The sequence below is a fragment of the Python bivittatus genome, unplaced genomic scaffold, assembly GCF_059951505.1.
Source record: "Python bivittatus isolate LINGU-HERP-01145 unplaced genomic scaffold, Pbiv_v1 ctg000020_np1212, whole genome shotgun sequence".
NCBI classification, from domain to species: Eukaryota; Metazoa; Chordata; class Lepidosauria; order Squamata; family Pythonidae; genus Python; species Python bivittatus.
This window is the reverse complement of record NW_028277030.1, coordinates 9362088-9380350: the sequence shown is the minus strand read 5'-3', so window position 1 is coordinate 9380350 and position 18263 is coordinate 9362088. Positions and strand designations below refer to the sequence as shown.

Sequence of the window (18263 nt, the reverse complement as noted above, 5' to 3'; positions counted from 1 at the left end):
TTCCCATAACATTCAATGTAATTACCGTTAATCCGTTCCAGCATCCACGGACCACGTGGCAGGGGCAGAAAAATGGCCCTGGACCACGTGGAACAGGCGGAAAATGGCCGCGGACCATGTGGAATGGGCAGAAAAATGTCCGCAGACCACGTGGAACGGGCGGAAAATGGCCGCGGACCACGCGGCAGGGCGGAAAAACGGCCACGGACCACGTGGCACAGGCGGAAAATGGCCGCGGACCATGTGGCATGGGCAGAAAATGGCCGCAGACCACATGGCACGGTTGGAAAAATGGCCGCGGATCACGTGGAACGGGCGGAAAATGGCTGTGGACCACATGGAATGGGCAGAAAATGGCCACGGATCCGGTTTGTAAGTCGAGGCGAGTTCGTAAGTAGAGGTAAATTTTTGGGGCTGGAGCTGGTCGTATCTTGAAAAATTCGCAAGTAGGGGCATTCGTAACTAGAGGTACCACTGTAATTGTATGCCTGCTATATTTTTTTTTTTTTAATAATAAACAGTAGGTTTAAAAATATATTAAAACTAGTAATGAAGGAAAACAAACAGCAATAACAAGAAATAGTCAATGTTTATTTAAAGAAAGCAAAAAACAAACTTATTAGCAGCCAACAATAAAAGATAATACTTATGAACAGCACTCACAAATAAAATTAGGTGTTTCACCTTTACAGCCCACTGAAATAATAGCATCTACAGATTTTGGTGAAGCACATAGAAAACGCACACAGGGGGAGCTCACGAATTCCAGTTGGGAGAGCATCATAGTAGTGGTCCAGTCACAGCCAGAGAAGATCCCTCTCATGCTCACCCCCATGCTGTGCTATTAGTAAGAAAAAGCCCTTAAGGACCTCGTCAGAGAAAAGACAAACACACCAGCTGGTTACATATGAATGAGTGCGGCCAATGCACCAAGAGAAACAAGAATTACAACTGTGCAAACTCATTCTTCTTAAAGAAAATACTTATCTGTAGATAAACAAAGTTCATTTCAACCATCCAGAGATTTAGAAGGTGACAGGAAAATCCTAGGTTGGATGGGGGGAGGGGTGTGAATGCTATATTTATTGATTGATCATTAAAAGTAATGCTGATTCTGAATCCATGTGCTCCAGCTTAGTAACCAATCACCCGAAGAGCTGAGGCCAAGAAGGTCCCAGTTTAGATCCTCAAACCCTCCCTTATTCACTCTGATCCACGGAATGTCTGGAAATATGCCCATCTGCCTCCACATACTCACATATACACACACATTGAATCATTCCTTCCTCTTCTACTATTAAATTTATGGCAAGTCTGACATACTCGGCCTGTCTGGAATCCATCCAACTTAGGAAGATGTTCAGTTCTTCCCTAAGAATAAGATAATGTATTATGACTGTAACAGTGGCAATCTGCCTGTTAAATCATAAAATAAAATGAAATCTTGACCATCTTGGAAAGCACAGTTCTTCATTTCTACAATATGTATTGTACCCAGTGAAAAACCTTTTTTTGAAAATGAAATCTGGGCTGTGTATAATGGGGCAGTTCATTTGAGTATACCCATGTCTGCCCCATAGCAGTTGGTGTACCTCTCTCAGAACAAAACAATGTAAAATATTCCCCCTTCGTCCACCAGTGGCTTATGTCCTTCCTTGCCATGTCCCTTTTCCCTTAACCTGCTCCAGTTATCCCAGAAGTGGTCTACCCTGGAAGAAAATGTCAAAGGGCTGTATAAAGAGATTTCTGCTCTGGTCAATGGCAGGCTAATTTTGTACAATCCCCTTCACTTTGGTCTATGTTTGGAGCATAGCAGACTTTGAGCAAGTAACAAAGTCTGAATTCCGCAAGGATACAGCAGTAATCCAATCTCATGACACCTAGAAGACTGAATATTTATTGTAGCATAACATCTTGTAGACCAGAATTCATCTTATCAAACACAAGTTGCAAACACTTTAGTGAATATCTGTCTTTAATACAAAGAGGAGGCAAAACAACTGTGGTTGTGGACATTTCTTGATTAATACAAGCCAGTAAAAACAAAATACAGTGTCACAATATTATAAGGACTGAAAGGATATATGTTCTATACAGTTGATGTAAATGTAGCAGATATCTTAGAAAAGAGTCAGTACAGACCATAGATAGTGGACATATTGGCAAAAATAGTTTCAGCTTTTGCTAATTCATTCCAGTTCGGCAGCATTACATTTTAAAATGCTTTTGAAATTTCTTGAAATATAACTACTGGAATATTTTCTTTCAGGACTCAGAGAAAAAGCAGAAGGAGAGGCTGTGCATACACGTGCATACAGAAACAGCCTGGAAGCAGCCTCCGAAGTAGTTGTATAATCCTGGAAAAAGACACTGCTGTTTTAATGAATTGAAGATAAGTGGTTTGTTCATATTTCTGCACATTGCAAAACATCTGTTTTGAAGGATTTGCATAGCCTTATTATCAGTCAGTTTAGATGCTTCAGAGAAGCTCTTTTCAGACAGTGCACATCCATATAGCCAAGAAAATACTGTTGGACATTTAAAAAGCATGCAATATGGTTGCACAGATTGTGCTATAGGTAAGTACAGCTTGTGTTAGTCTCACTACTTATTTATTGGTGAGATTTCTTCCAGGAACTCAAGATGGCTTACATAACACTCACTCCTCAAATTATTCCCATCACAACTCCATAGGCTAGACTGGACTGAGATAATGTGAGATTCCATGGCTTGAGTGAATTTGAACCTAAGTCTCGCAGGTCCTGAACTACTATGTCATACTGGTAGCAAAATAATATGGGATCACAAGCACATGGTCTGCAAGAAATGCCCTGACACAAATAATCTTCCAAAAAGGCTTTATGCCATGAGAAAGTGTGAAGTTTAGGGTTAGGAACAGAATGCTTTCAAAATAAAATTTTCCAAATTGATAATATGTAGATGCCCTTCAGCTAAGGAATCAGCTGGGTGGGGGGAGATTATGTCTATATGAAGTAGTGTAAATCTTTATACTCTCTGTTTTCCAAAGTTGCAGATGCAAAATCCAGCAGTTCGGGATAACATGTGGATTTATGACTTGGGATTTATGTCCCCTGGCCTGGCTAAAATGAGAACAGCTCTCCTTTTGAGAGGAGCAGCCATTGGGGTTCAGAGGACAAAGTAGGATTTAACTGTGGAAAGCATTCTTTGTAGCAGACATCCGTGGGCGTAAACAGGATTTTCCAGCTTGCCAGAAGATTTGGGAAACCAGGCCTTTGTGAAACTTACTTTCTTAGAGAAAATAGTTTCTTAGAGATTTTAAGAATCTGCTTAAAAGTTCTCTGCTTCCCAGGTCTGAGGAGCCTTGAAAGCTGAAATGTCACGAAATAAAGTGATTCCACAGTGTATTTTCTCAAGCCTGGTTTCAGTCAAGAAGCAGTGATAATCTTACAAGGAAAGATATCCCACAAGACAGATCTAGCGCAAGGTACAGGCTTTTTAAATTGTACTGATAGGTTTTAGTGAGCATTTGATAAGCTCTGAACATTTTTATGGCTATCCAGTCAAGTTCTGAAACTTCTACATTTCACTGAAATCCCTTATGGCAGTTTCAGAGGAATCTGATAGCTACAAACCAATTAGTGTTATTCCCTTTAACAATGGTAACAAATTATCTGCAAGTACAAGAAACATGACCACATACATATTTTGTAAAAACCCAAACTTCTGTCACTTATTAAGTTAGATGCTTACAAACTGATATTTTTACTAATGTAGTATCTCTGTTTATTTGTAATAGCTGCTATAGGTCTAGAGAGCTATAGCCATAATTAAAAGGGTTGAATCAGTTTTAGCTTCATATGGCAATGGTTCATCTGCATTATGTGCCCCTCTGGATGATTTCTTCTTCCCCAATACCATATCTTTTGAGAGTGGCTTTATCACAACATTCAGAACGACCTAAGGGATGTTCTCACATAGATCTGCATATGCTTCCCTTTGGAACCTGACCATCATTTGCTGGGTAAGGCAAATTCTTATGTTGGGCTGGGGAAATGGTAACCTTCCAGAAGTTGAATAGCAACTCCTGACATCTCTCATTCATATTAAATGAATTTCTATTGTGACAATGCTATGAGAGTGAATGGAGGAGCAGAAAATAGTTCAAAGGAGGCAGCCCTACTGCTTGTTATCCCTTGCTATTATCTTCTCATCATAGTCTTTGCCATCGCTTTTTCCACCTGATCCCCGGTTTATTTATTTGGAAAGTTCTTAGAGGAATAATGTTACTCTTGCAGTATGAAGAAAAGTAAAAAGAGCAGTGAGTTTTGTGATATCTTCAAAAATAAGCTTTTGTGGAGTAGTGGGCTGTAATCTATAAACATATATCCTGTACTGTAATACATTTTGTTTGATTGAAAGATGCCACAAGACCCTTCTTTTTCCCCATCTCTTTGTTGATGTTGGCATGATCTTTCTTATAAATATATCTTACATGCTTATCTAAGCTATTACATTGTCTGTGTTTGAACTTCTAAGTATTTTGCTATTAAAGCATTTAGGCAAACTTTTAAGCTTTTAATCAGAGGAATTAATGTTACACTTGGGACAAATGTAAGCCTAGGAGTTTCAAATGTTTTAAAGAGTTCAAGAGTTTCAGAAGTTTTAAAATTAGCTAATTATCTCAGATTGAGTTACTAAAATAAAAATGCCCGATTTAAATTGGTGAAAGAAAGAAAACAGGATTTCATTTAAAATATTAATCTAAACCCATACTAATGCTCTTTATAAATGTCTGTTTTAAGTTATAATCTTTCCTTTCCTGGGAGTAAACCCTATTAAACAGAATGGAATACTTCTAAGAAAACCAGCAGTTGAATTTGACTTTGGATAAAGTATTGTGGAGTGAGAGACATGGGATGAAAAAGGTCTTCTAAATTGAATCAGTGAATCAATCTAAAAAACCTTAATTCAACTATCTGCCAGTGCCAGCCATCATTAAAGACAGTTGATTTACATTTATTTCATACAACAGCAAGAAAGAGAGAGGGGAAATTGGCTTTAAAATAATTTTAAAATAATTACTCTCTCTGCTACAGTTTTTGCAGAGGCTTGTCAAGAAGCTGAAGTTTTCAACTCAAGAAGAGAATGGCCCTCTGTGTAACAGCTTCTATTACTGGTACATCTGCAGTATGTTACACCTCACCTGAATAAAAGTGAAAAAAAAAAAACTAACATCAGGTCCCATTTATACTACACATCAGGGAACTGGAGAGGTGACTCTCAGTGCACAATGAGGAAATGTCAGCATGAGCTAAAAAGAAAAAGTTTCTGTGAAGTTCTGTATGTTTGTGCTGGAGCAAACTTAGCATTCTTTCTCTGCTGAAGGAAAACTAGTCAACAGCACAAGGTAATAGAGATTACTTTTACTTAATAGCTAGATTTCTTGTTTGTAAAATTTCTGCAGCTTTCATCCAAACCTAATTCACTCCCCATAATTGGAGTTCAATCCTAACAAGAAAGCGTATCTCTATGGATGTGAAGGATGAGGATAGCCTACAGGATGGCAGAATCTGTATAAGGGCATGCCAAGGGCATCCCACAGATTTTGACGGTAGCAGGATCATTAGAGTTCCATGCATGTTGAGAGGAGGTACCAACGATCCATCTTACAATTTTGCTAAGAGTCACATTAAATATATTTGACGCCATTATAATTCTTGGGGGGTGGGGGATTGATAAGGCAACTTCATAATTGTTAACCTAATTCTTTGGAAATGTAGATATCTTGCAGGAAGAAAATGTGCCTTTTTTATTTCCCTTTGCATTGGTGAGGAATTGAGAGCCAAAACTTTTCAGTTGCAGATGGAAACACTAGAACATAACAGCATGCTAGAATGTAAGTGAAATGTCTTTGTTTATTTTCACTGTCTCCAGGGTAATAAAATGCATTTTTTTTACTGATTTGTATATAAATCATGGGAGGGAAAAGGTGATCATTCCAAGAGCATCTTTTAGAAGCCAATGTTCAGTAACAAGAGTTGTTTTCCTCTGTTGTACAAAGGGGGTTGTTGGCATTTTAATTTTGTTTCTAGGAAAGTGCCTGCTGTTCCACAGACACTATTTGTTCTGTCTTTTCTTTCTTTCCCCTCCACATTGCTTATCTGAATATATATGCCTGCCCTTTACTCAGATTTATGGGTTGGGGCAGTGCTATGTGTATTTACAGTCTCCTGACCTGAAGACCTGGAGCTGAACAAGGAAAGGAGGAAACCGGGGCCTGTTCCATAAACAGAGACAGATATGAGGGGGAGGAAGGAGGCACTGCTAGCACTTAACATTTTTAACTTCTTGACCAAGTAAAGGAATTAGTGATTAGATTAGAGGCAAAGAAAAATGAGAAATACAATTAAAGAGATTGGGAGAAGTAAGAAATCTGCTCAAATCATTTCATATTTGTTAGCAGAAAACAAAACCCAAAATAGTTTAGTAGAGTTATTCAGGCCATCTTCAAAAAAAAGAAGAAGCTTTATTACAGTATGGATTTCAAACGCATTTCAGATGGTATTCCTTTTTCTTAGAAACAAAAGAGATCCTTCTGATAAGGGAGATGGTAGAAATGCAGGGTACAAATGCAAGCTCTGTAGGATCCATGGTTTGATCATTTTGTACTTACGTGTTTGGGATGTTTTGTGAATCAAGATCCAACTCAGATAAGATGGGCTGAAATTAACTAATCTTATAAATGGCAAAAGTGACTAGAATTTGAATTCAGAAAGAAAATGTTTGGAGAACTGCAAATGATGTAATGAAAACCTTACACTACAGGGATGAATACTTTGGATGAAGCACTAAACAAAATGGCATTTGTTTATTCCAAATTGTCTTTTATTTTAAACAAGCTAATGAGTAGGCCAAACTGGATATATTTATTTTATGTCAATGCCATCAAAAATATATGCATATATTTTAAAGTGAAAGAAAGCCACCTTAAATGAATTGTTACTTATTCATTTCAAAGTGGCATGATTCTATTGAAAATCAATTGTTTACACTTTTGTCCTCTGTTTACAAACTCAGATAATCAGTTCTGAGTTTTAGTGTTTGAGACAGCAAATCTGTGATCTGCTTCTTACCTATCACCGTAACTTGTTTGTATCAGTACAATTTTAAATTATACTTTACAAAAAATATTAGATACAGTATAAGTTTATCAGGAAAAAAGTGAATAAGGAAGCTTTTTGCCTGCACACTTTCATATCACATGCAAAAAATTAAATGATGGTTCAAATTAATCTTTTTCGACAAAGCTAGAAATGCAATACGACTTGCAGTTATGCAAAACCTCGAAATGTCAACTTGAAGAGCACAAGTCAATGAATAAGAGCGGGTGAATAAAATACTGTGGGGGAAAAAATCCTCCCTGGATGTATTTGGGTTTTTAAAAAAAATTTGCGATAGACCTTGCAGCTCCTTATTGGAAACCAGGCCTGCAACCCAGTTGCATAAGGCTCTGCCTATGTGAATCTAAGTGGAGATTATTCACCATTCACCCTATTCTCTTTTATTGTTTGTGCTGAGCTCCGTTTGCCAATCAAATAATTTTGTGTCCCTCCCCCTCTCATATGGTGCAGCTCCTTGCAACCATCCACTTGGCTGCAACCATTTCAAGCCAAGGCCTATCACGATATGCCAGGGGAAGGGAGGGAGGGAGCGGAAAAAAAAAAAAAAGTACCACAAAGAACATGGAGATGAATTACTCTATTTTATGAGCCATAAAAGTTTTATGCATCTTGACAGTGAAACAGGTTTAGGCAGCGAGTTGACACGCCTTAAATAAATAAGTGGAATTAATTCCCCGGCTCTTGAAACAATAGAAGCTTGCCTGTTCGGCTGAGAGCTGCCCCAATTGTTTCCTGTTGCCGGTTGATATTGATATTCTGGGTGCTTTTTGGTGCAGCTTCCTCAGGGGCCTGCTTGCTCCACTTCAGATTCTTACCCTGTTTTATTAGAGGTTGAAAAAGGTTCGAGACCTGCTTGCACCGCCACCGACAGCTAAGGAACCCGTGCTGGCGTCTGGTTTGCCTGTTGTTTTACTGCCTGACCTTCGGATCAACTTTCACCCCTGACCCAAGGAGACATCTATCATGACAAGAGGCTGTTTAACACAAATGGCGCCCATTCCGAGGGGAAGAGAATCAGAAGATTTCCTTGTTTGTTTTGTTTTGTTTTGTTTTGCCCTCCCCCTTCCCGGAGAATTTGCAGTTTGTTGTTGTTTTGTGTGTGGATTTTTTCCCCCTCCCCTTTTTTTTTCCCCCTCTTTCTCAAGCACCACAGGTGAAATCCCTCCTCAGCAGCTGGCTTAGGAAATAATGTGAGGGGAGGCCTTAATGAGCTGAAAGCACCCTCAGCTGGAGATAAATAGATGCAAATGAGATGCACAAACAAAGGCGCCTGGACAGAGAAATATCTGCAATTCCAGCAAAATGCTGCCTGCAGCTAGAAGATGAACAGCTTTGATAAAATGGTAACAAAAAGCACCTTTTTATCCTCCAACTTGTTTTACACTGCAATAGGCCATTGTCATTGTAACCCATCCGGCACTGTTTCAACCCTTGTTTGTAAGACAGTCACAAAGAAGCATCCATGTGGGAGAAAGAGAGAGAGAGAGAGAGAGACCTCTATGGGGCGGGGGGCGGGGGCTCCTTTTGGAGATTGTCAAGTTTATTTTTACCTGTTTGCTGCAGCCATTACAACTGACGTACTGTTTTGGTGCGCGGATTTCATTTGTGGGCAAATGTTGTTGTCGAAGGATTAAGATGCTGGGCTTTGCAGGCTCCAAGTTGACAACTCCTGAGAATGGGTTTAGGGAGGGAGGGAGGGAGGGAGGGAGGTGGGGGTTGAGCAGACACTTGAGCATTCACAGAGCAGCACCCAAACAGCCTGTGTTAATGAAGGCAATCACGGCAGTAAAGCTAATTCAAAAACAGACATGTAACATGCTGATTTTAATAAGCTTTTAAGAGGCAATTCCCTAACTTTTAAAAGTCTCTCCTTCTAATTGAACTGTTTGGGGTTCAGATAATGCCAAGCGCGGCCATGAAGGTATCTTTCCAATGTGAACGTCCCTTGCCTCTGAAGTCCTGTGTTCAGTTAAGCTGTCTGAAATGTTGGCAGAAGGCAGTTGCGGGAAATCTTTGAAAGAAAATGCTCAGGAAGCCTCAGCATAACTCTAGGCATTATTAAGCCATGCCAAGTTTACTTTATTATTTTAAATGGAATTTTGCTTAGGAATCTTTGTCTTTAAAATCTTATCTGTATCATATTTTAAGTACTGCTGAGAGAAAAGTTCTGTATTTAACTATTGTTTTTAAGTTTTAAGTTAAAAATTTAAGTTAATTTTGCTGGTCACTGACTGAATAAACAGTATTTCATTTCATTTTAAGTTAATTAAATCATTCAAGGGCTTAAATTCACCCTTCCTTCCTTCCTTCCTTCCTTCCTTCCTGATTTTTTTTTAAACTTTTTTCAGGCATTCTTCAAAAGTCTGGATGTTTATGTTAGAAAAGTGTCAGATTTTGCAATGTCAATTGCTTTGGGGGTTCCTTTTCTCTTGTCATCTAGTTATCTACTTTTAGAGGAGTGAGAATGTTTAAAAATATTAATCCCAGAGCTATAAATGAAAAAGTATGTGAGTGTATAAATACGTTCATGGACATATGTGTGTAATATTTTCATAGCATGCAAATCTCTTGGATTAATCACACTTCCATTATTATCATGGGAGCTGCAAGAGTTAAATGAAACCTGGTTCAAGGAAGGATTTCTCCTCCTGCCCAGGTTGAAGCGGCTGCATTATTACATTCAGTTGCTGTTGTTTGGAAAGGGCAAACAGCATCTTAGGCACAGAACAATGAAATTACAGCTGAGATTTAGGTTAGCAAAAGCCATCTTCCGCAGGCTTTTATGATTCATTATTTCCCATTAAATACAGTATTAGAAGTGTACACCAGATAGCTCATGCTTACTGCTCTCAGAGCACATTATCTATATTACACAGGCCTGGGGAGCAGAATTAGAAAACTTTTGGGGAATGAGCAATATGTGTTTGCTGATAGAAGTACCATATGGCTCATCTTCATCAATTGCTTTCATTGCAGCTCAGATGCTGGAGAAATTAAAGTTTTATTTGATGTGGCACAGCTTAATGAACTGTCTTCTGTTAGGAAAATTGAATATGTTTCCTGTTCTTTGAGTGCAGAGCCCTCATGGTTTGGGGTTGATGAGGGATGCATTATAGATTGTTTATTGAGCATTTTGAAAACAAAAGCAAAATATTGAAGATAAAATTGGTTTGCATCACAGTGATCTTTCCATATTTTTTTCTTGGGTTCCCCTCCCCTTCTATTTGCAATTTACCAACCTGCTTATTATTTAAATGCCAGTTGTACACCATTGATACCGTCTTTTGATATGCAGTTTATATTGTATTTCTTCTCTAATCCTGGCATTTTAGAATTTTTAAAGCATATGGTAAAGCAATCAAATCAAGAGGAAATGTTTCTTATGAGCTTGATTGCTTAACTTTTGATGATACCATCCCCCCTTCCCCCGGGAAGTTTTAAATGCTTCAGCAGTTTGTGTTGAGATCTGCTTTCTGTGAACATAATATGCCAGAAATGGGACAAAAGAAAAATCTAGGTGACTCCACAGAACTGTGAAAATGTCTGAACATTTTCTCAAGCAGAATTGAATTGCAAAGCACTGTAATAAAATCACACTAAGTTGTTAATTGTAACATAGTGAAAATTGTAAGAGGGAAAAAAAAAAGGAAAATGTGAACTATTATCTAGCGGTCTACTTTCATTCAGGTTAATTAAGTTCCAGCCGTACAAAACTTAGACCCAGATGCATTTAGCATAAAAATGTAAATGTGAAATAGTTAAAATTACAAGAAGCAATCAAACACAAAAAATAATGTTTGACATTTGCAGCAAAGTTGTATATTGCAGTAGTTAATTGCTAATTACTGGTTCGACATAGGCATGTTTTAATTTGGAGGGTGGGGAATCAACTAATTGTGAAAATGTTCCAAATTCTTTGAGAATCAGCTTCTACTCCTCCTAAAGCTTTTCTTCAGTTATATTTTAGTCATAAGTAAACATCTTGTTTTTTAAGAAAAAGTTGAGCCATTTATTTCTTCCACTTGCCATACTAACACATACACACACACACTCATGCTAACAGTCTGTCACTTACATCTGGGGTTTTGTTTTGTTTTTGTGAAATCTGGTAAATGTTCCTGTTAAACAAATTCCTTTTGGAATCTAAATAGTGTCCATTGGAAGAAGCATTTCTATTATGTTTATAGTCTTTAACCAAAATTTGCACCCTTTGCTTAGAAAAACTTTGCCACTGACATCACAAGGAAACAGGGAAGTTTGTTCTAGGCACTAGCTGTATCTTTTCCTCAATAAGCATTACACAATTACAGAGTATTGCATCTAACCTATCGTGGAGAGGCAATGCAAAAAGGTAAAATCCTTCTTGATTTTTTATTCTGTTCTTTGAGCAGCTACCATTATATTTTTGTATCAGTAAAAATTAAGTCAGTGACCCAAACAGAGCAAACGTATGAAACAATTGTTATGGGAAGCACAAAAAGTTTGTTTTAAACCAGTGCTATTTCTCATAAAAGAAAATGATGCAATTTATGAAACACAGTTTCATGACAAGCACCTCCTTTGAGGAACACCATTATGCATTGTTATCAGCATGGCGTAATTTGACTGTTGACAAAGTATCTCTGGCAGTGAGAATGAAAGCAGTTAGAAGTGTGTCGGATTGTAATCAAGAAGATGCTTAGCTGTGCAACACTGCATCTTGAGCAGATTTGAATCAACATTGCCTTGAGGGGACACGCGATACAAAAAAAGTCCATTAATTTTTAGTGAGAAAATTAGAGTGGCACTTGATGAAGTGAAATTTGACATGCGTTAATTGCTCCACAGCTCTTCTAATTAGAGATTTTCAAATTCTTTTACTCCTGTCAAACTGATGCCACATTGTCTTAGTGGTCAAAGAGTAAAATTGCAAATTGGTTGGATCAACATGCGGTAATGAAGCTGGGCTTCACTTCGGTGTGCAGGCTTAGGTTCTCTTATACAGGATGAACTGGGTGGACATCATTCTAGGTAAACATGGCTAAGTCATATTGCTCTGTTTTAATATTGGCATCCTGAGGGGAGTGGCCTGCTTACAAAAAGATGGGATCTTGAAAGAAAGAGCATCATTTTATTATGTACCTTCACAGTAAACATAAATTTCAGTTACTCTCATCAGATCAGAACTCGGGGGGGGAATCACATCCTGAATTTGAAATACATATTTTACCCTCATCCACAGCTCAGTAAGGATGAGTTATTCACATTCAAGCCAGCAGTGACTTTCAGTTAGATTGTATTAGTAATTAAAAACAAAACAAAACACCAGCAGCAGCAGCAGAGACACACACTGGAAAGTGCACAAATCGTTGATGCTTAGTGATCTTTTTAAGTATTCTTCATAATGACTGCAGTCATATGAGATGAAAGTGATATTCATGTTTATCTAAATTCCAAACAAAAGTGTGCTAAGCCATGATTTTGTGTATTATATGCAATAGTAAAATAAGTTATCACGAACACCACCTCAATTAAAATGAACAATGTTTAAGCTCATGCTCTTCTCCAGCCCTTGAACCCTTTCTTAATTCATTACCATATTGAATTTTTTTTTTCAATTTTCCATTTTCTTGCAATAACAATATTACTGCCAGGGCCATGGCTTGATTGGAGCTAAATTACTTGTTACCTGCTGGCATTTATTTATATGGCATTGAATTATAAAGCTTTGCTATTGTCATGCCTTGGGCGAATTGTTTATGACACCAGTAATAGGAGTAATTGTTATTGTTGAAATTACCTGTCAGCTCCCCATAGCAGTGGCCCTTGTCCCACTGACAAATAGTGACAGGAGAGAGGGATCCTCCACACGTCCTCCTGATGACTTCTCCTCTGATAATAAGGAGTGCAGGGCCTCTGATAATTTGCCTGTCACTGTAGAGTGTGGCTTAGGGAGAGTTGGCCAAATTGTTGTCATTCACTTTGACAAAGGCAGCAAAATGCTCTAGAGCAGGAGGGAGGTTTATCAAAATAAATGAAATTGCTTACACATCCTTTGTTTGGATTCTACCCTCTATATCTTCCCCCACCAGCCCCAGCATCAATGGCTTTGTGTGAGAATTGTAAAATTGTCACACGTTTCTTATCACACTCCCTGAGTCCCTAGGAAGCCACAGTAGGAGATTTCAGCAACTTACTGCCTGCTAAGTGAGAAATATTCTCAGAAGATGGATTCCCGCCCCCCCCCCCATGGTTAGTTACACCAAACTCAATCATTATAAGCCAAATAGGTGGCATTGTGGAACCAGCTGATTTGTTATTCTTGTATGCAGTCATCTTAATGTGTTGTTTCCACCACCCCCATCCACACCCCCTTTTGGTTTTGTTAGCTTTTTCCCCCCCTTTTTTTTCTTCCTTTGGTCAAACCTCAAGAACAGCTTACAGCTTTTAGCCTTGAAATTTCCATGGCACTTAGCCCCTGCCTCTTTAAATCATGATGTGTGCTTTTAGAAACCAGGATTCTTGCAAGACCATGTGATGGTTGCACAGAAATTAGTATGTCCTCTAGAGAAAAGACTTCCGCCTCTTAATAAGCAGGGGCTGTTTTCAGTCTCAGGGAATTGGTGGTTGCAACGAAGCAAAATAGCTTTGTTGCACAGCGAAGACTTTGGATATTCTTAACCCTCTCTCCCTGAAGCTTGTAACTTGACCGGTAAGGTTTAAATGGCATGGGCCGGAGAGAATGGCCCTACCTGCTGTCAGAGATTCTTAGCCAATGTAATTGTGTTGTTACTGTGAAAGGCTATCCGATCTTTGCCCACACAGTTTCCAGCTTATAGCTGTCAAAGCTTATCGTACAGTTACAATGTTCCAAACAGGATATCCTTATAAATTCCTTTTTGTGCCAACAGAATAAATTGGAGCGAAATATCTGATTACTTGTTTTAACCCATTATTTTGTGATAATTACCTGAATCTGGGTCTCCCTCAGCACCTTTGGCTTTGCCTCAAGCATTCTGCAGTCCTTCAACTTGTCATTGCGCGAGGAGGAAAAACTCTTAACAAGTCACTGTTGTATAATTTTATCGGACTGAACAATGAGGTTTTGTGGATGTACATATCTGCAGATGAGAGCAGACTGTGGGCATCTGAGTCATATATTTGTTTACACAAATTATGCTTCCTTCTGTACAGAAATTGGGTTTATATCATAAAACAAGTGGCAGGTGTGGTATCATTCCTTTCCACTTGGCTCAGATGAGATTGAAATCCTGATTTCACAACCTGGTTAATTATGCAAGCCCATTTAACTATCTATAGAACTTTGATGAGAGAGTCTACTGAAATTATCAGAACTAAATCTTCCTAAATTCCATAATTAACAGATTGGGGATCAGGCTGCCAGACAGATATAAGGTACAGTGGGCAAGAAAGTAATTTTATCAAAATGACCAAACACTATTAACGTTCACACAGTGAAAGTTAAGTGCACTAAATGCGAGTGGTTTTATTTGGGAGAAAACTATTATAATCCTAAGGGGTTTTGTTTTGTTTTTAAGAATCATCTTACATATCTGATTAAACAACTTTCTTTTTAAAACTGGCATTGTTGTTCAAAGTGTTGGAGATTTCTGTTTCACTGATACAATGAGCAGGTTACATTTTTAGTAAATAGAAAGGCTGAAACACTGCTAAGAGTGAGGTGAGCCAGATAAGGTTTTACAAACAGAAGTATGATGGTGGGGGCTTAGAGAAATTTGTGTGATCCCAAGGGGTAAAATAGAAGGGAGAATAGGAGTTTGTATGTGTACATATATACATAAACACACACACACACATATAAACTTGATGTTTCAGTGTTTCACTTAATTGTACCATTTTATGTCTTTTATTAGATTAGATTTCTTGGGGATCTATAGTTTGTTTGGGGTTCTCATTCTTTCTCTAAAATAAAGATATAACCGAAATGACTACATGATTAAAATCAGCTTTCAAAGGCATTCATAGCTAAACTTTTCCTTTACTCTCCTTTCTATCCTCTCCCAGAGAGCCTCCAAATGTCAGTCCCATCAAGTGGTAAAATATTTGTGAAAGCACAGGACAATTTAAATGTAAAGTTTTACACCCACACAAACACACACACGCATCCCAAATGTGTATATCTAAGTGAATGACAGGAAATCCATTTCTTTTTCCTTCCATGTAAGATTTCAAAATCATCCATTAATATCAAAGGAGACTGGAGAAGTCACTTTTACTGTTCTAAATAAGGCAATGCAATGTTAAGAAAAATGTCAGAAATAAATCTTACTGGATTAAAGTAACATTTCTGTGTTGTGTCACCTCAATGGCCATGCTTAATTTTTTGATATAATTTGGTTAGCTATGCCTTGACTAATGTTCAATATATAAACAAGCAATAATTATTATTAAATATTGTAGATTGGTCTGGATGATAATGTGCAGTGTATTTTTCTTTTGTTTTGTTTTTTTATCTTGTATTATTCTTCAGGGCAGATTTTTGCGAAAACCTGTAAGTAAACTTTAAACTATAAAGTAACTCATAAAAGAAACTTTATGTAATTTAATACAATCATGCAGCTTGGAAGAAAAGAGAGGAGGTGATGATGGTGTCCCCCTCCCCAAGTTACTCCCATGTTATTTTTTGAATAAACTGGATTAACTGTACTTAGAATAGCAGATAAGGAACATATTTCTCTTGCTTGAAAACATTCTTGAGGATTTATACAGCCTTTGCAATGAATGCATTTAATCTTTTGGATATACATTTTCATACTTAGTGAGTTTGGGAGCAAGCATATAATGAACCTCCAGCTACCACTATCTGGAATAAGAAATTTATGAATAAAAAAAGCCCTACAAATTTAAGTTTTGTTTTTACTCAACTTATGTTTTGACTCTAATTTTTTTATTGTTGTAACTATATCTTTTACAGGTTTCCAAAGCATCAGGTCTGCAAAATTATAATAACATTAACTGATAGATAGATAGATAGATAGATAGATAGATAGATAGATAGATAGATAGATAGATAGATAGATAGACAGACAGACAGACAGACAGACAGACAGACAGATATGATGTGTGCTTTTAGATAAATGGCAAGTGGATTTCTATTAGCATTTCTTCCTCACCAGCCCTCCAAAAATTGAGTAAAACAAAAATTTAGACAAATTTGCCTCTTAACCTTTAAAGATTTTCTGCCTATTCCTGAATATCCTTTATTACATTAATTTTTTATTTAAATTATACCATTAACTGGATATGAATTTATCAAGAATACATATATTGATTTATAAAATGCTATCATTAATTATAATAATAGCTAGATGTAGCTGGTATTACAAAGCCATTTAAAGGTTTTTAATATAACTTAGACATACATACATTGACATTATGGACAAGGCTACAATTTAAACTGGCTACCAGCAGTTAATGAAATCCTTGATTTACATTCTGCTTGTGAGATTGAGTAGGGTTCTGCTTCGTGAAAGTATTTACATTTTATCATTCTTCAAAGGAGACGTTGTTTAAAAAATAGTGAACTAAAGAAAATATCCAAAATAGATTTGGGCTTTGGAGTTTAAAAATCCAAAAATTATGTATTTTGTTAATTTAGATATATGTCATATACCGCCCCTCGTTTGCCTGGACAGCTGTCCTCTAGGCATATGTACAATTTTCTCTTCACAATGAAAATAATTTTCTGATCAAATTTGAAAACATAGTTGCATGTGTTTTCCAAAGAAGAAAAGCACCCTACTGGCACAGATTTACTAAGGACAGAGAAGTATAAATAAATGGGACTTACTGTAAGGGTGCATAAAGGCAATTATACAGAACAGTTGGATTTGGAATGTAATCCGCAGGAACAGCAAAAAGGAGGCACCCAAAGGAGTGGGCCAGGCATGGAGGATTTTCAAATGGCTGGCATTACCCTAATACCTTATGCAGTGAAGGTTGATGTCTCTTCAGTTTCAGGGTTTTTTGAAGTGCTTGGTTTTGAATTCTTTCTTTCTGGCAGCCTGTGCTCCTAATATATTGTAGGGTTTTGTTGGCGCTGTTGCTGTTAACTAAGCAGGCCTAAAGGCTATCTGAGAAGATTAGGTTAATCTGATTAGTTAAAGCACTGTAGAGCATCCTTTGGAGTTAACCAAAGTTTTTCTGATAGTGAGTTTTTCTGAAGCTGAAATGTTTTGATTACCAACAAGAGATATTTACATTCAGATTGTTCAGCTAATAAATGGCTTCCTTGCATGTATATTAAGCCATTTCATAATTTAAACATATGCCTTCAGCATCGCACTGGTCTTCTCAGCTTTCTGCTTAGATATAGCATTGCCTAAATCCTAGTTTCCACATAAATTACTTTTAAGTAAAAAGTAGGCTCATATAACTTGATTCTTCATTAAAGTGATCGTTTTGAAGCCTTCTTTGTGGTAGGGTTATAAAGAATATTATTATTCTTTGGGTAAGGGAAATTTTGAAAAGTATCTGACTGGAATAATTTCCCAGTGATGTTTGGAGAACTCCAGCAGTGCTGTGATTTAAAGAAAACTATCCTGATCTTGGAAAATGCAAAATATGTAGCAGGTAAGAGGCTGTTGGACCCTCATTACTGATGGAGAATTGAAGAGTGTAGGATACATCTTGTATTGTGGCTAGGACAGGGTTGCTGAAAGGACGGGTTTATTCAGCACAGTTCAGTGGCATAGTTTCGGGTCCATACTGTATAGTGGCCGCAATGTAGATTAGCTAATGCAGATCCACTCAACCTCCATTGTCTGATGCTTCTGGTAATATAAATTAGAACTGAATCAGTAAAATAATACTGTGTTTAAGTAATAAACTTTATAGACATAACAATATAGATTTTGTTGAACATCAAAGCTCTAAGAAACAACACTCAGGTATCCTCTGTAAGCTAAAGGTATCCACCCTAGAAGTCTAGTTCCCTAATGCTCAGCTGCTGTATTATGGCACACTGATTCCATTTACCTGGGTATTGAGTAATATGACATAATAGAAGATGACCACAAGAATTTTGTGAAGTTAAATACCATGGATGAATGGAGCAAATAAAGAAGAGATTTCTAACTG

General features: G+C 37.4%; 1 long non-coding RNA gene across 1 annotated transcript; it reads right to left on the bottom strand.

The window, feature by feature from the left end:
* Positions 1–429: 429 nt before the first annotated feature.
* On the bottom strand, positions 430–18058 carry LOC148216983 (uncharacterized). Its single transcript, XR_015794912.1, has 3 exons — positions 17811–18058; positions 14113–14211; positions 430–2357 (listed from the first exon to the last, which is right to left on the bottom strand). It is a non-coding gene; the product is annotated as an uncharacterized LOC148216983 (long non-coding RNA).
* Positions 18059–18263: the final 205 nt, after the last annotated feature.